At 40.2% G+C, this 16269-nt stretch overlaps 1 protein-coding gene across 1 annotated transcript in view; it reads left to right on the forward strand.

The window, feature by feature from the left end:
- Window positions 1-1365: 1365 nt before the first annotated feature.
- Window positions 1366-16269, forward strand: part of GLI3 (GLI family zinc finger 3) — a 608365-nt gene continuing 593461 nt past the window's right edge. Inside the window, 1 exon segment of the mRNA XM_030203853.1 lies at window positions 1366-1698. The gene's annotated coding sequence lies outside the window, so the exon portion shown is untranslated.

Below are 16269 nucleotides of genomic sequence, written 5' to 3' on the forward strand. Positions count from 1 at the left end.
CCTCACCTAGGCCACAGGCAATGAAAACACAAATAAAAATGTGAAGAAAAACTGATATGAAAACCAAGATAAATTAATCTCTATATCTGTGTGTGTGTGTGGTGGCCTGTGAGTGATAGTGATAGGGAGGGATGTGGGGGGTCATGCACAGAGACCTCATTTGCATAAATCAATAGGGGCTAAAAAGCAGGGACACGTGAAAAAACACAATCATTGTGCTGGAACTGTATGCATGCAATGCAATGCTGGGGAAAAAGAAACAAAAATGCATTTTTTCCTGCACAAAATACAAATTACTGACCATCATCAGAATCTTGGAATTGTTCCTATAATTATCCTTCCATATGTTGCTCTTCCAATCATTATTATGACTATTCAGTTGGGTCCTGCTTCACAGATATAGAAAGCCTTAATGAATGAAGTCCTTTATGTACTACTTTGACAACACATGCAATAAAAAAACAAAACCCTGTCATGCCAATAAAGTTTCCTGAAGCTGAATCTGAGAGAGGGAGATGACAAGCTCAAACTTTGAAAAGAAGAAGGAATGACTTGAGGCACTGGTTAAAAAGGGATTATGAAAACATAGTAACACAGTAAATGACAGCAGATAAAGACCTGGTCCATCCAGTCTGCCTAAAAGTCAGCCAGAGCTGCATCCACCACTTTGTGCAGGTTACACTCTTTCATGACTGAACACCAGCATCACAACTAGTAATTTATTACCAAGCCTAGAATATATACCCAGTTCCATATGCCACAATATCACAACACCATGCCAATAGTTTGAAGAGTGGCTTTATTATTGTCTCATAGTCACATTAAAAATTGTTAAGACTGAGAAATCAGGATGAAGGAAAAACAGCATGAGTGTGTGAGTGCAGGAAAAATGAGAAGCAAGAGGAGTCAGGGAAAAGAGAAAGACAGCTAAGAAAAGGGAAAGAGGAGAGATGGAAGAAGGAAAGGGAAAAGAAAGAGACAGAGCAAAACAGAAGAACTGAAAGGACATAAGGTGGAAGTAAGAGAAGCCAGGGAAGAAGCGAAAGCAGCAGCAGAGGCAGCAGCGGAGAATGTGTGACGTCAGCGCGAGCCCCTCACTTGTCCCCAGAGCACTGGTGGGCGTGGCCGCGCGGCGGTTCGGAGCGGGAGCGGGAATGTCCCTGAAGGAGGGGGCGCGCGCAGGTTCCCCTGTCCGGTGCAGCACAGCTGCAGCTCCTGCTCGTCTCGCGCGGGGTTTTTTTTTTTTTTGCAAAACACATTCGGGAGGAGGGCCGTCCGGCCGCGCACTTTTCTTCTTCCTCCTCCCCCCTTTCCCTTCATAGTTTTGAAAGTAAATACTCATTTTCAGATAGACAGGGAGGTTGCCTTCCTTATTTGTTTACTCTTTTTAGTTGCGCTCGTTTGCCTTCTAGAGTGGGAAAGAAGTAGCCGAAGCCGTGAGAGGTGAGGTAACCCCTCGCGGCCCAGCCCGGACAGTGGATAGATTAGGCTCAGCTCGGGCTGCTGTCGAGTGTCCGGGATCCACCTCCTCCTCCCTCCCCGTGCTGAAAAAAGTGCTGAAAGACAGAGGCGGAGAGAGAGGAGGAAGTCCTTCAACATCTGGAAAACTCGGGACTAAGGAGAAGGGAGGAAAAAGTGGCTGTGTGTCTGCGAGAGACCGGGAGAGCCAGCAGAGGCAACTTTTTAAAAAAGAAACACGTGAGTATCCGAGCGAAGCAGCGCTCTGTTTCTCCAGGTTCTTTTTAAGACTAAATTTGGACTTAAAAATGTTTTAATAAAACTGCCTTTGGGTAAAGTTGGTTTTTTTTTGTTAAAAATCAAAAACGTCAGTCAGTGCTAGGAGTGAAGCTGGAAGGGATCGGATTACAAGATCTGTGAAGCTGATGCCGTAGCTGGTGGGGGTCGGTTTGGGAGACTGCACCAAATGCCTAGAGAGTAACCCAAACAGTTAACCCAAATTCTTCAAAGCGGAGCCAAGAGAAACAAAGTTTCTTTTAAATACCATGTGGATAGGCTCCGAAATCCTTGGCATCTGTTATATGCGACGTTACAGCGAAACGGAGCAGGCTGCTTAAGTGTTTGCAAGAAAGTTTTTTTTGCGGGCTTGACAGTAAGTAGGTTATGATATGAATCTACAAGAAACAAAAGTTGTTCTTTGTTCACTGAGCAAACACGCAGCTGCTTTTGTAGGGAGAATTGCTATGCGTGTTTTGTAGTGTTCTCATCACTTCTCGGTTTTGCGTTGGATTCCAGTTTGATGGAAAGACATGTGTTGCTTTTGAAGACGAGACTGAAGTGAATATAAAGTTAAATCCTCCTTCTGCAGTGATGTTTGAAAAGTAGTTGCACTGTATTTCTCTAAGCAGTTTGTAATAGTCCGCCCCCCCCCCCCCATCTTTTCTGTTGCAGTGTGGATTTGGAAGCAGCTGCTTTTTGTAAGCCCCATTCCAGATTTTTGGCTCGAAAACTTGTATTTCTTTATAGAACTCACTGGCACATCTGGATGAAAGGAAGGAAGGAAGAAATTTTATTGAAATGGTAGCGCGATACTTTTCCTCCTGGTTGATTTTGATCTTGGGAGGAGGGAAAGACTTAGCACGTCTGGTTTAATAAATAAGAAAAGTGGAAGTTAGGTGTTATGCTTATTATGGGTTTTGAAACATTGTCGGCACTGTGAAGATGGAAAACCTTATGGAAAGGTGTGAGGGTGCGTATAGTCGGGATCGAGAGCTAATGAACATGCTTTAGGCAGATGCATTCTCTTCTAGTGGAGGAAAGTCTAGGAAGGGAAACGCTTTTGCGTTGACACAGTTCTACTTTCTCCCGCTGGAAAGCGGTAGGAAGTAAAAACACACGAGTTACAGCAAGCCAGTATCTGGAACATTTAGGTAAATAATCGAAATGAGTGTGGGAAGGACATAGTGCTTTTTGTATTATGCTGAGGTGAATTTTCAAAGCACTTAGATTTACGAAGTTACATAGAGGCCTATTTTTCAAAGCACTTAGACTTACCAAAGTTACAGAATCAATGTGAGCTAAAACGCGCTTACTCTCTCTCTCTAGCCATTTTCAAAAGAGAAAGCATTAGGCAAATGTTAAACATAATCTAACTATACTTAGGTTGTGGAATGGGGTGGGCCACAGGAACCTTAGTGCTACCAACGTTTTGCCCACACATTAGCAGTAGGGAATTTGGGGGATCAGGCCAGAGATTAGTTTTTGCGCACCCCCCCCCCATACACCCAAAAAGGTATTCAACTGCTTCTGCACTGCAATTAGGACAAATACCTATTTGTCTCCTTTTCCCTTGACCTCTCATACTGGTGTGTATTGTTTTGCTCCAGTACATTTGATTTTAGTATACATGGCCTTCTGCTAATGTATAGGTGTCTCCATATATGTATGTGTAAGAACATTTTCTCCAAGCTCTTTGCCAGCTGTTGCATGTTTTCCAGTTGCCAGGTCCATTTGCAGTGATGGACTCTCCAGATCTTGAGAGGAAAGAGAGTTTTGGTCAGAGGTATAGCATCTGCTTTCTGAATGAGCTTAGCGGCTACAAAAAACGATCAACATTAGCTCCTAGTCTTCATTCACTGTACTGTCGGTAATCATTATTGTTGTTATTTGCAAATTTTAACACACCTGTCTTGGCTTCACCTGTGTTTCTAATTTTATCTATATAAACTGTAGAAGAATCCAGCTAAGGGTCCTTTCCAAGGCTTTCAATATGTGACTAATTGAAATTACCTTAAAGAAAACACCAGTCTCTTTGAATAATATAATATCTATCTGAATTGTGGGTTTGTAATTAGAAACATGAAGATCCACAATCTCAAAAAATTTATTTTCATGGATAATTTGGGGAACTGCAATTGGAATATAAAAGGAATCAGAAATAACCATTGATTTGAAGACTTAGGAAGTTACTTTCTAATTAGGAGAGGTGTCTTTCTCACAGACTTTTTGCAATTCAGGAAGTTTGATAAATATAAATAACTCCACAGTTTATTGACAGTTATCCAGCTTTTTTATTATAATCTAAAAAATGTGAGGTAACTTCAACTGTAGAAAATAAGTTGTTTTGAAAAACTGGGACATACTGTTTTAAGACTTGATAACTGCTTATTCTACAGTGAACTTTGGTGATATATCATTAAATAATCTTTACAGAAGAAGAACATTGGTTGCAAACTGAGGGTATGGTGTAGAAAGAAAAGAATATTGTCTGAAGATTTGGATATATTTATAGGTAAAATATCCTCAAAACATCAGATTAGGATAGGATTAGTGAGAGCACAGTGACTATTTTTGGCATGCAATTTTGTTTGAGGCTGTAGTTTTTACTGCAGGAAAAGTACTGAAGCAATACAGTTCTCATTAGAAGGGAACCTTTCTTCTTTTTGTAAGTTTATTCAGGCCCGTAACTCAAAGTATTTCACGGTATTTTAAAATCTGGTTTCACGTGAACTATTCAATTTGTGATTACACTTTTTTTCATATTCTATATATTTGGATGAGGCTCATGGTGAGTTACATCCAGATACAGTGGGTATTTCCCTGTCCCCAGAGTGCTTACAATATCTAAATTTGTACCTGAAGCAGCAGAGATGAAGTGATTTATCCAAGGTCACAAGGAGCATTGGGATTTGAATCTTAGCTTACTTGACGCTTTGCCCATAGCTCCAACTTTCTCATGCTTGATATTACAAATTTAGAGGCCCTTTTTACTAAAGTTTAACATGCAGTAATGGAATTAGCATGCACTAAATGCTAAGAAGCCCATTTTATACCCATAGGCTTCTTAGCATTTAGGGGGAGATTCTATATATGGTGCCTAAAAATATCTGTGCTGAAATCAGTGCTGATGAAACGTATTCTATAATCGGTGCCTAGATTTAGGTACCGATTATAGAATATGCTTAGCTCATATTTCAGTGCCTAAATCTACAGGCATCCATTTACACCAACAAAAATGTGGTATAAATCCCAGTGCACAGGGTCATATCCTATAACTAGGCATGTAAATTTCAGAGCGCCTGCCAAACACCTATTTCCCCACCCATAACCATGCCCCTTTTTGCCTGCGCACGTGAGTTCAGCGTGCATTGTTATAGAATATGTTTAACGAGTTGTGTGCCTAAGTTGTGTGGAGGAGTGGCCTAGTGGTTTAGGGTGGTGGACTTTGGTCTTGGGGAACTGAGTTCGATTCCCACTTCAGGCACAGGCAGCTTCTTGTGACTCTGGGCAAGTCACTTAACCCTTCATTGCCCCATGTAAACCACATTGAGCCTGCCATGAGTGGGAAAGTGCAGGGTACAAATGTAACAAAAATAAAATTCTAATCAGTGCTCATTATTGCTTAAGAGCTGTTAAAAATGCTGATTGGCTTGTTAAGCCAATTAAATTGTAAGTGTAGTTATAGAATCTGCTCTGATATTGGTGCCAATGTCTATGCATGCTGTATAGAATCCGATGGTTAGTGTGCGCTGTTAACCTGCCTAAGCTTTAGTAAAGGGACCCTTAGTGTTGTCATCATCTTCGGTCTTGAGAACTGAGCTAACTTTCACAAAACACAGTTCTGGTTCATTCTGTAAGCTTGAATTATGCAGTAAAACATGATATTAGAGAAACATACACTTGAAAAGGTCAAGAGCATGTTTTATTTTTAGAAAAAAAAATGAACATATATATATATTTGAAGTATAAACCATTTTTAAGGCATGTAAGGATAGTGGTAGTGTTGCAGAAGGCATCTTTAATGACTCCTGTAAGTGAACATCAGACAGTGGCAGACAAAGAAAAAGCAAGTAATGAAATCTCAGAAAAATCTTAAGTAAGGAAATATTTATGCTTTAAGGCTATTTTGGAAGTCATACCCATCTTACTTGTGGAATTTGTTAGATTCTTGGCCAAAGAAAACTAATTTTGTCGCCATTTGACGGTTTTGTGAGATGCGGATGCGTATCTTCCAATTAGTACCATATGAGACAGTTACAGGTACTGAAAACTGTGAATAACTATGAAACTGCTTTCTAGCCCTTGTTTTTATACACCAAAAACACACACTGGGCATTTCTCTCATAGGATGAAAGTAAAGAAAACCCTATGGTTTAACCTATGTAAATCTAGGTTCTTTGCAGGGAAAGATCTAGGGCCTGGGTGATTTTATACCTTTCACAAGTATTTGATAAAGTCTGTGAAAAATTGAGCCACAGACTGGCAAAGACTTTAAATGAAATTTCACACTTTGATGATTTAAGAAAAAAAAAAAAAGCAAAAAACTGATGTATTGACAGCAAAAGGAGCTGCAAGGCTTTTATATAAGTTGAGCAGTAACACCAAGCAGGAGTTGGATGTCTCTATGCATTTGTGGTTAACTGCAGAAGATAACATGTTCACCGGCAGCAGTGGGTCTTATCAGCAGCGCCTTAATCCCAGATCCCAGCAAACCTTGAGGGCATGCCTCAGATCTTTCTGAATCATGGTAGACTCTCACAGTTTGCAGATTAAAATATGCCGTGTTTTCCTGGCTTCAACCGCAATTTTATGAGCTCACTAAGCTTTTGTTTTAAGATCCTTTTCTGAAGTTTTTAGGAGCTGCCACAGGCACTGCTGTCTGAAGTAAGTGGCACTAGTTAATTTACAGACATTTTAAAGGCGTTTTCCTATGGCTGTAAGGGCGGCCAGTGCCACAGTCTCAAAAATAAGTCTAGAAATACTGAAGGGGGGGGGGGGGGGGAAATGATCTGCCCATGTGCACAAACAATTGTAGCATCTAGCTTAGCATTTACCAAAAGTGCCACAATAGCACTGTCTTTATTTTATGAATGGTTACTTCTGAGTGGTGTGTTAAGACTCCAGAAAATTAGAAGCTGCAAATGAAATGAAGTATAACTTTAAAGATTTCAGTTCAAACCCTTCATTGTACTTCTTTTTTTTTTTTTCAAATCAGCTGGTTGTTTTGTATGCTGGAACAAAGTACTACCAGGGAAATTCTATAAACTGGCCCTAGAAGTACATGCCACTTAACCTACATCAAAGCCACCATTAACTGACAGATGCTTATGAGTACTAGGTGCTATTCTGTATGGCAGTTGCCTAAGCCGCAATGCCTAACTGTAAGGGGGCGTGATCACGTCTAGGAGGTTTGATGAACCGGAGATGGTGTGATGTCAGAAAGCTGAAGCAGGAGGTTTTCATTCTCCCCAATGCAGCTGCCGCCATCTTGGTACACATAAAACAATGTAATTGATAGGGCAACAAGCTCCGCCTACTGGTTTCAGCCCAGATAACGGGTCAAGCATGGTCTCTTGTTCATCAAACCTCCTTGGGTGATGGGCATGTCTCCCAGTTGTGCATAATATATGGTATTCTATAAACTACATGTATATGACGGTGCACCTAGATGTGGCAACTTATGCCTGCCATTGACATGGCACAAGAGGGTGTGCCTGGACTTGGGCACACCAATTCTGATTTACACTAGGATTCTATAACAGAATGTTGGTGCCGAGATGTTGTTAGATAATTAGTGCCAAGTGCATGGCATTGGGAGGCGCCAATTTATTGAATTGCTCTGTATACTGTTTTAGTAGATGGGTGCTTTCAGTTAAAAGAAGAGTGAATTATAATTTACTGTGCAACACACAGACTTGTGTATGTGTGCATACACATACACATTTATATCTTACTATATAAGCAACATTTAATTGCTGTATGTTGTGTAATATCAATAATTAAAAGGAAAACAGTTATATCATTGTCCATAAGCATGTCATAGTACTCCCTAGAGAACTTGAGCCAGTTTTTGTGCTTAAAGGTTATTCAGCGAATGAAATTGTGAAAGCCCATTTGTCAAGGTCCTGCATGGTTTCTGTTGGTTTTCAACCCCCAAATTCATTGTCTGCCTGGCCCAGTCATTAGTCATTAGTGTATTAGCAGTGCCTTCAGGCAATGCCTGCCCAGCATTTCTTCACACCATTATAGCTTTGAAAGTGTACTCTGCCGACTTGTAGAATTACTGCTCTTATTTTCGCTTGACTGGGTTTGAGGTAAGTCCCCTCCCTACCTTCTAGCTCACTGTAATCCTTGCTTTCTTTTCAAAGCTGCTTGCTGTGGAGATTCAGGGGAAAAGTTTCTTAAAGACTGCTGGCATCTTACTGTGATTTTGTTGTGGCATGCACAGTACCTATAAATTGCTCCTCCACCAAACTGAAGGAAAAAAAAATGAAACAACCAACAGTCTCGCTGATTAGGTGGTTGTGCTGTAATAGCTGGTATTCTTCTTGTAAAAAAAAAAAAAGGGATCAGTTAAAAGCAAATGATTCCTTTATATTTCTAGCAAAGTTTTTATTTAATTTTTTTGGATTTGAGGAAATGAAGAGTTAGTGTGTGTGTTCTGTTTTCACCCTAGGCAGTCTTGTGTTACAAAAAAAGATTTTTATGTTTTTGAAAACTCATGTAAGGTATCATCTGTGGGCTATTCTCAACAGAAGTTATCTCAGCGTATAATGAACCCAAGGCTTTCTATTCCAATTATTTTATTACATTTTTGAATGTTTTATCTGCTAGCTGACATTGATGTGATTTACAGAATCGTTTTTTAACTCTTCCTTCAGCAAAGGATGAGAATGCACTGTGCAGGCATGATAAACTATCAATAATGCATATTGGATTTTACATGCATACATAGTTTTCCAGTTTTTCCTTTATATTGGTTTCAGTGTTCTGTTATTTCCTGGAAAATGACCTGTGTGGAAAACATATTTCATCCAGCTGCTGAAATCCTAGTATTTTTATTAAGCAAGATACTTGAATATCTGATGCTAAATAGCCAGAGGCAGTGCCACTTCAGTACAAAGTCTGCTGTGCTGGACTGTGTACATTAATAATGAAATCCCAGTACTACAGATCTAAACTAGGAGGACATGTAGTTTGGTGTGGTTTAGGCTTGGCAGTTTGAACCATGTATAGATGGAGTTTCCTGGAAAATAAGACAACTGTATAGTTTCATGATTGTATGTTCAGGGCAAGTGTGGACTTTGGAGTAATTTTATTTAAAGTTTTGTCAAGTTGTAGAAACTTTGTGTACATAAATCTAATATTCCACGGGTTCAATTACTTAATTTTTCTCCAGATCAAGGCTTGTGCTTAGTTCAGTGCCAGTAATTTCACCATTAACAATAATCTGATTTTTCCCTAATAAAAATAGGCTTTTTGAACCGGAGCAAAACGTTGTCAAACTATTAATAAATGAGCCCCTATATCTGTAGAGTCATAAAACAGATATAAGCTATAACAGAAGTGACATATTAAAGACAAATGTTTTACAATATTTTCTTTCTGATGCTGCTCTGAAGCTTTCTTTGAGCTATATAGCTGATGTTTGAAATCCGAAATATTTAACAATTACTATTATAAAAACATTCAGAAATTGGAATTTAGTGATAGAGGGAGTATGCATTCATGTGTGTATGTATAGAATACATGTATATAGCATTTATTCTTAATCAGAAATTCTTTATAGTGAAGTTTTAAGGTGTAGATCAGCCACGAAGCTTTTGAGAAACACCAGTTACTTGTCTCCTTCTGTGGATGTAATTTGTGCATTTAGTGTTTCTCTACGTCAAGAGCTGAGCTACCCACCTTAGAAATGCTTGATTTCTAGAGAAATTGTATTTGTGGGATGGCATGGGGCTAGGAAGATGATTTTGACAGCAGGATATCAGGAATATGTATCCACTGATAGCATATCGGGAATATTTATTCATTTTACTGTGGGCTGTTCAAAGCTTGGGGCCAAGTCACATCCGTTACATTTTTCTGTATAGAATAATATGTTGTTGTATTGCACTCTAGAGGAAATAAGTATCTGAGTGGCAGACGTTTACAACACCAGCAGTGTCAACAGAGGAAGTCGTAGGGCTTGTTATCAACACAGCTGTAGTGCAGCCTATTGTGCTCATCTCAGATTTAGCTCTCTTCATATGGTATAATTGTGAGCGACAAGTTCAGATTCAAGAGGCTTGCACAACATGTATGCAGTTAAGAAATATTTTATTATTAATTTTTCCATATCAGAAAAAATATTAGGGAAAATAAATGGCTGGAAACTTGGGTAAAAAAAACCCCTTAACCTAGTTGTTCTGGCTAGATTCTTCAGATTTATCAGTTTGACTATTTCTTGGCTCTGTTGCTACAGTTTTACTCTCTTTTTGTTTTCTTGGATCTATTTTTTTTTTAACTGTACATACTTTTATTTCTTTTATTTTTATACTTGTTTGGAATAAAAGGCGTGCAGCTTTTATTGTGTCATATGCACCCTACTGGTCCCCTTTAAAAAAGTGTCTGTTAGCAAGGAAATGTGTCCTACAGTATTGGACGGTAAAGGACCCGCCGGCATACTGGCACTGGAGGAACCAGTTGCACTTGTTGGTATCCTGGGAGGCCAGGGAGGCAAGGCTTTCGCAGAGGAGGAGAACGACTTTTTTGGCGATCTGGGGTCCTTACCTACAAATACTAAATCCAAGAGGACGAAGCCTACTTTTGAATGAAGGATGAGTTCCCTCTAGCGTGCAGCTTCATTTTGATATTCAGGTTCCTGGGGGGAAGGGGAGGGGGAGATAGGGGAAGGAGAGTGGGAGGGTTAGGGGGAGGGAAGAAACGGGGGGACATTGAAGGTTAAAATAGTAAAGTTGGAGAAAGGTTGTTTTAATCATCTTATACTGTTGGGATCATAATAGTTGTTAGCACTGGAATGAATGAGATTGTGTAATCAATGGGGGATCTCAACAAAAAGATGAAAGTAATGAGAGGGAGGGTTGGACGGAAAAGAACAAAAATAATGGTTGATGCTCTCAATATCTCATTCATACTCAGATGGATGATAACTATGCTTTGATATGTTAAATGCGACGACTGTTTGTTTTGTTAAATCCTCAATAAAAATTGTTGAAAATTAAAAAGAACAAACAACTGTCTTCTTCCCTCACCTTCATTTGTTTTAATCTAATCTCAGTTTTGACCAACATTTCTATAGGTAAAACTCATGGAACTTGTTACATAATCATAATAGATCATAACACAGTACAGAAAAAAATATATACATATGTTATGTTTATCGTTTCCAAGCATATATCATTAATATATTTGCATCATTGTGAGACCTGTATTTGGTTTTGGTTGTGATCAACATCAATTTACTTTGGCTCTTAATGATGGGAGTTAGATAAATGGGAGGAGCTCTAATATACATTTTATTCCTCATTTGCTGCTGTAGTATGAATCTTACAGCTGCACTACTAATTGCAGTCCAGAAGGTAAAAGAAACAAACAAACAAAAAAACTTGGCATACAAGGGTGCAGTTTTTCAAAATAGTAGTAGTGGTGATTGAGCCATACTGGTAGAAAGAACAAAATGATTTTCTGGTAATTATGGTTTCCAGTCCCTTCTGTATAGTTTATGGACTCTTTTATTAAAGCTTACCACGTGCTAATGGAATTAGCACGTACTAAATGCTAAAAAGCCCATAGGTATAAAATGGGCTTCTAAGCTTTAGTAAAAGGGCCCCTCAAAGAACACATAATGTGACACTTTGGGGCAGATGTAATCTGTGCCACTACAAAGAAAAAGAAAACAAATAATAAGACATCCTTCAATCTTTTCCAGATGATGCATCACTAAAAATATTCCAGTATTTTCAGTGGGAGCAATGCCTATGACAAAACTTTGATCAATGTGTCCCAACAGTGCCACAATTTTTTTTTTTTTTTGGTATCTAGCATCATCATTGAAGTAAAAATGCTAATTTGTTTTCTAGGCTCTGTTTTTGTGTGTGTGTATGTTGTCTGCACTTGATTATAAAAAGCACCATCAAGAAAGAAGAATATTCATTAGGCTCTACTCTCACATAGAAGCTTTGAAAATGATGGTAGATAAGGACTGCTAAGGCACATCCAGTCTGCTTATTCCTACTGTAACAGCACAGAGCCTAGTTTGGAGATGACAAGCAAGGTAAAGCAGAAGTTAGGTACTAGAAAACTTGCTTTCAGTCTTTGGGCTCATGAGCATAATTATAGAAAACACTGGTACTCTGTGAGTAACTTGTATTCCTCAGGATAAACAGGGAACACCAAAATGAAAGCAAGGGGTGAGTGCTTGTCCCGAGAATCCCCTAGTAACAGGGGGTTGGGCAGCCCCAACTCCTGAGCTGGTGCGTTAGTGGGAAGAGAAGTTTAAAATTAAAATCTAGAGGCTGTTTGTGTTCAAACAGTTGGAGGCTGGAAATGCCAGCTTGGGATTGGTAGGGTGATGCCCTGGGAGGAGCATGAAGGGTGGGATTTAAGGAGCCCCCCTCCGAGGATCAGGTCTGGTTCCTGCTCCTCAGAGGTGGCTTTCAGCTTGCTTTGTCTTCCATGATGGCAACAGAAGGTGATTCCCTACTGAGCTGCCCAATCAATTGCAGGCTGCTGAACCATCTCAGACAGTGAGGGACTGGCTCTGAGCAGGTTGGTGGAATCGCTTCTTCAGTGTCACCCTTTATGCCATTATCAGGGGCATTAACTTTGAAACACAGTTCAAGGGGCCATGCAAAGTGAAATACCTTCCAGGCTCTTCAGCTACCAGGAATACCAAGCAAATAATCTCCATAATCAGAGAAGAAACTAAGGAGTCAAACACTGATGTTGTTATCCACCTGGGAACAAATGACTTGTCCAGTAATACCCCACTTGCTACACAGAGACCATTTCAGGAGCTGAGAGAGGGGTTAAAACCTTTGATACAAACAATAGCTTTCTCTGAAGTACTACCTACCTTTGGAAAGGGAGAGAAAAGATTGAAAAGTTCTGAGAATTTCAATAGCTGGCTCAAAGCCTGGTGTCACCAAGAAGGATTTAGGTACATAGGAGGATGGGGCAATAAATGGAAAAACAAAAGACTATACTGTAATGATGGGCTGCATCTCACTGTGGCAGGAAAAAGAATCTTTGGGGAGAAATTCAGACAATATATTTCTAGGCATTTAAACTAGAAGGCGGGGGTGGCATATGGAGGCAGTTCATTTCAAGTGGTCACCCCCAGTTAAAGCTAAAGATAAGATATGTCGGTAGAAAAGAAAGCAATGAAAACAACAATCTTAGCAAATCACTTCTTACCAACACAGCAGGAAGTGAGACTAAGCAAGAAACTAAACAGAAGATAAAAATTCCACTGAAGTGTAGATGGAAAGCGATGACCACAAATGCTCGCAGTCTAAGCAATAAAGTTTATGACCTTCAAGCCCTGATGTTGGAGGCAGATTTAGACGTTGTTGCAGTCACGGAGACATGGCTCAATGGTTCTCATGAATGGGATGCAAACATACCAGGCTATAATCTATTTAGGAAGGATACTAAGTTCGATTCCCACTTCAGGCACAGGCAGCTCCTTGTGACTCTGGGCAAGTCACTTAACCCTCCATTGCCCCATGTAAGCCGCATTGAGCCTGCCATGAGTGGGAAAGCGCGGGGTACAAATGTAACAAAAATAAAATAGAGATGGTCGTAAAGGTGGAGGAGTAGCTCTATATGTGAGAAATGATATCGCAGCAACTGAAATGACAGGGACCTGGGGAAAGGAAGAAGCGATATGTATCACCTTAAAAAGAGATGATAGAAACTCTGTCCACGTGGATGTTGTCTACAGACCTCCGATACAATTGGAGGAACTAGATAAAGATCTGATCACAGATATTCAAAAGTTGGGAAAGAAGAGAGAGGTGCTGTTGCTGGGACATTTCAATCTGCCGGATGTAGATTGGAAGGTTCCATCTGCAGAATCGGAAAGAAGTAGAGAGATTGTGGATGCTTTTCAAAGTGCTGAGCTCAGACAAATGGTGACGGAACCACGAGGGAGGGAGCGACGCTGGATCTGGTGCTCAGAGATGACGATAGTGTGCCACCTGGGCAGCAGTGACCATCAAACAGTTTGGTTTGATATGACAGCTGAAGTGGAGGGCGGCCACTCAAACTCAAAGTCCTGAATTTCAAGCATGGTGACTTTAGTAAAATGGGGGCATACCTGAGGAAGAAGCTGATGGTCTGGGAGGACGAACGAGAAGTGGAAGGACAGTGGTCCAGGCTGAAAGAAGCTATAAATATAGCCACAAACCTTTATGTAAGGAGAGTAAATAAAAGCAAGAGAAAAAGGAACCGATATGGTTCTCTAAGCAAGTGTCTGAGAAAATAAAGGCTAAAGAGTTGGCGTGCTGAAATACAGAAAAACTCAAGAAGAGGAACACAGAGAGGAATACTGGATGAAACTGAAAGAAGCCAAGAGAGAGATACGTCTGGCGAAAGCGCAAGCGGAAGAACAAATGGCTAGAAAAGATAAGGAGGGGTGAAAAATTTCTTCAGGTGTATTAGTCAAAGGAGGAAGACTAAAAGGAATTGTGAGACTGAAAGATGCTGCAAAACTGCTATATAGATAATGTTAATATATGGCCTGGCTTTAAGGCTACCATTGGATAGTGATGGCCAAAGCTATGCAGCCTACAACAACTGAAAAAGTACTGACTAGGCCAAACAACAAGTAAATGATTTATATATTGAGCATTTGAAAAAAGCAGGTCTGAACAATGAGTCCTGCCACAAATTGGTACAATTTTTAATTCAAATACAGACCTGTAATGAAAGAGTGATGGAATCAGATGAATAAAATGGAGCTTATAATTTTTGTATAAAATGATACAGAGGTCATACAGAGTTCTTAAGATGGTGTGAAAAGTATTGCAACATGTGAAACTGTTATCTCAACGCTTCCCAAAACATGCTGATAAGACCGCGTGGGAAAGTATGATCTCAGAAAGTGAGAAAGATTAGGAGCAAGGTTTCTCACCATTCACTTCTATGGAGAGGTTTGTGTATAAAAGAGGGGAGATTTTGCCTTAGTTTTGGTCTCCTCCCAACGCTTCTCTCAGACGGCAGGGCGCTGTGCAGATAAACCCAGAATCTGATGTCTGTATTTGTATCAACTTGAAGACTTGTGTTGGGTAAGGAATAATAAAATGTACTTATCTATCTAAACCTATCTCTTGTCTCTATTTTTATTGATTCTATCTTCTCTTTACCTAACATTTAGCTACAAGGTAGATCACATACAAGTGATACTCAGTGTTGGACAGAAAGCAGTAGTTTATGGGAATTAGTTTTCAATTACGGCTCCTAATGCCACCCCCAGAACAGACCCCCTTGTGATTGGGTGACAATGGAGGTCGAGAAGAACTATACAGAACCTGATATATGAATAAGTACCTTTAGTCCCCCGTGTGACGGAGTCAGAAAGAGGTCTACAGAGGGGGGATATAAAACAATAATGATGAAGAAAAAGCAAATTTGCTAAATAGATACTTTTGTTCTGTTTTCACAGAAGAAAATCCTGGAGAAGGACTAAGATTGACTGGCAAAGTACTATGAGAATGGAGTGGATATAGCACCGTTCACGGAAGAGAGTGTGTATGACCAACTTGAAATCTAAGGTGGACAAAGCCGTGGGATACCCCCGGACGGGATCCACCCCAGGATAATGAGGGACTTCAGAGAGGTTCTGGCGGGTCCTCTTAAGATTTGTTTTAATAATCCTTGGAGACGGGAGAGGTTCCGTGGGATTGGAGAACAGCGGATGTGGTCCTCTTCACAAAAGTGGTGATAGGGAAGAAGCTGGAAACTACAGGCCGGCAAGCCTCACTTCGGTTACGGAAAAGTAATGGAAGCAATGCTGAAGGAAGGATAGTGAATTTCCTGAAGCCAATAAGTTGCAAGATCCAAGACAACATGGTTTTACCATTGGTAAATTGTTGCCAAACAAATCTCATTGAATTCTTTGACTGGGGTGACCGGAGAATTGAATCATGGACTTGCTATAGACGTAATCTACTTAGATTTCAGCCAAGCTTGTGACATAGTTCCCCACAGGAGGCTCTTGAATAAACTTGACAGGCTGAAGATAGGACCCGACATGGTGAACTGGATTAGGAACTGGTTGATGAACAGACGCCAGAGGGTGGTGGTTAATGGAATTCGCGTCGGATGAGGGAAAGGTGAGCAGTGGAGTTCTTCAGGGATCGTGTGCTGGGGCTGATTCTGTTCATATATTTGTGAGTGACATTGCCGAAGGTTAGAAGGTAAAGTTTGCCTTTTTGCGGATGGATACTAAGATTTGTAACAGAGTGGACACCCAGGAGGGAGTGGAAAACATGAAAAAGGATCTGCGGAGCTAGAAGAATGGTCTAC

This window comes from Microcaecilia unicolor, chromosome 1, assembly GCF_901765095.1.
Source record: "Microcaecilia unicolor chromosome 1, aMicUni1.1, whole genome shotgun sequence".
NCBI classification, from domain to species: Eukaryota; Metazoa; Chordata; class Amphibia; order Gymnophiona; family Siphonopidae; genus Microcaecilia; species Microcaecilia unicolor.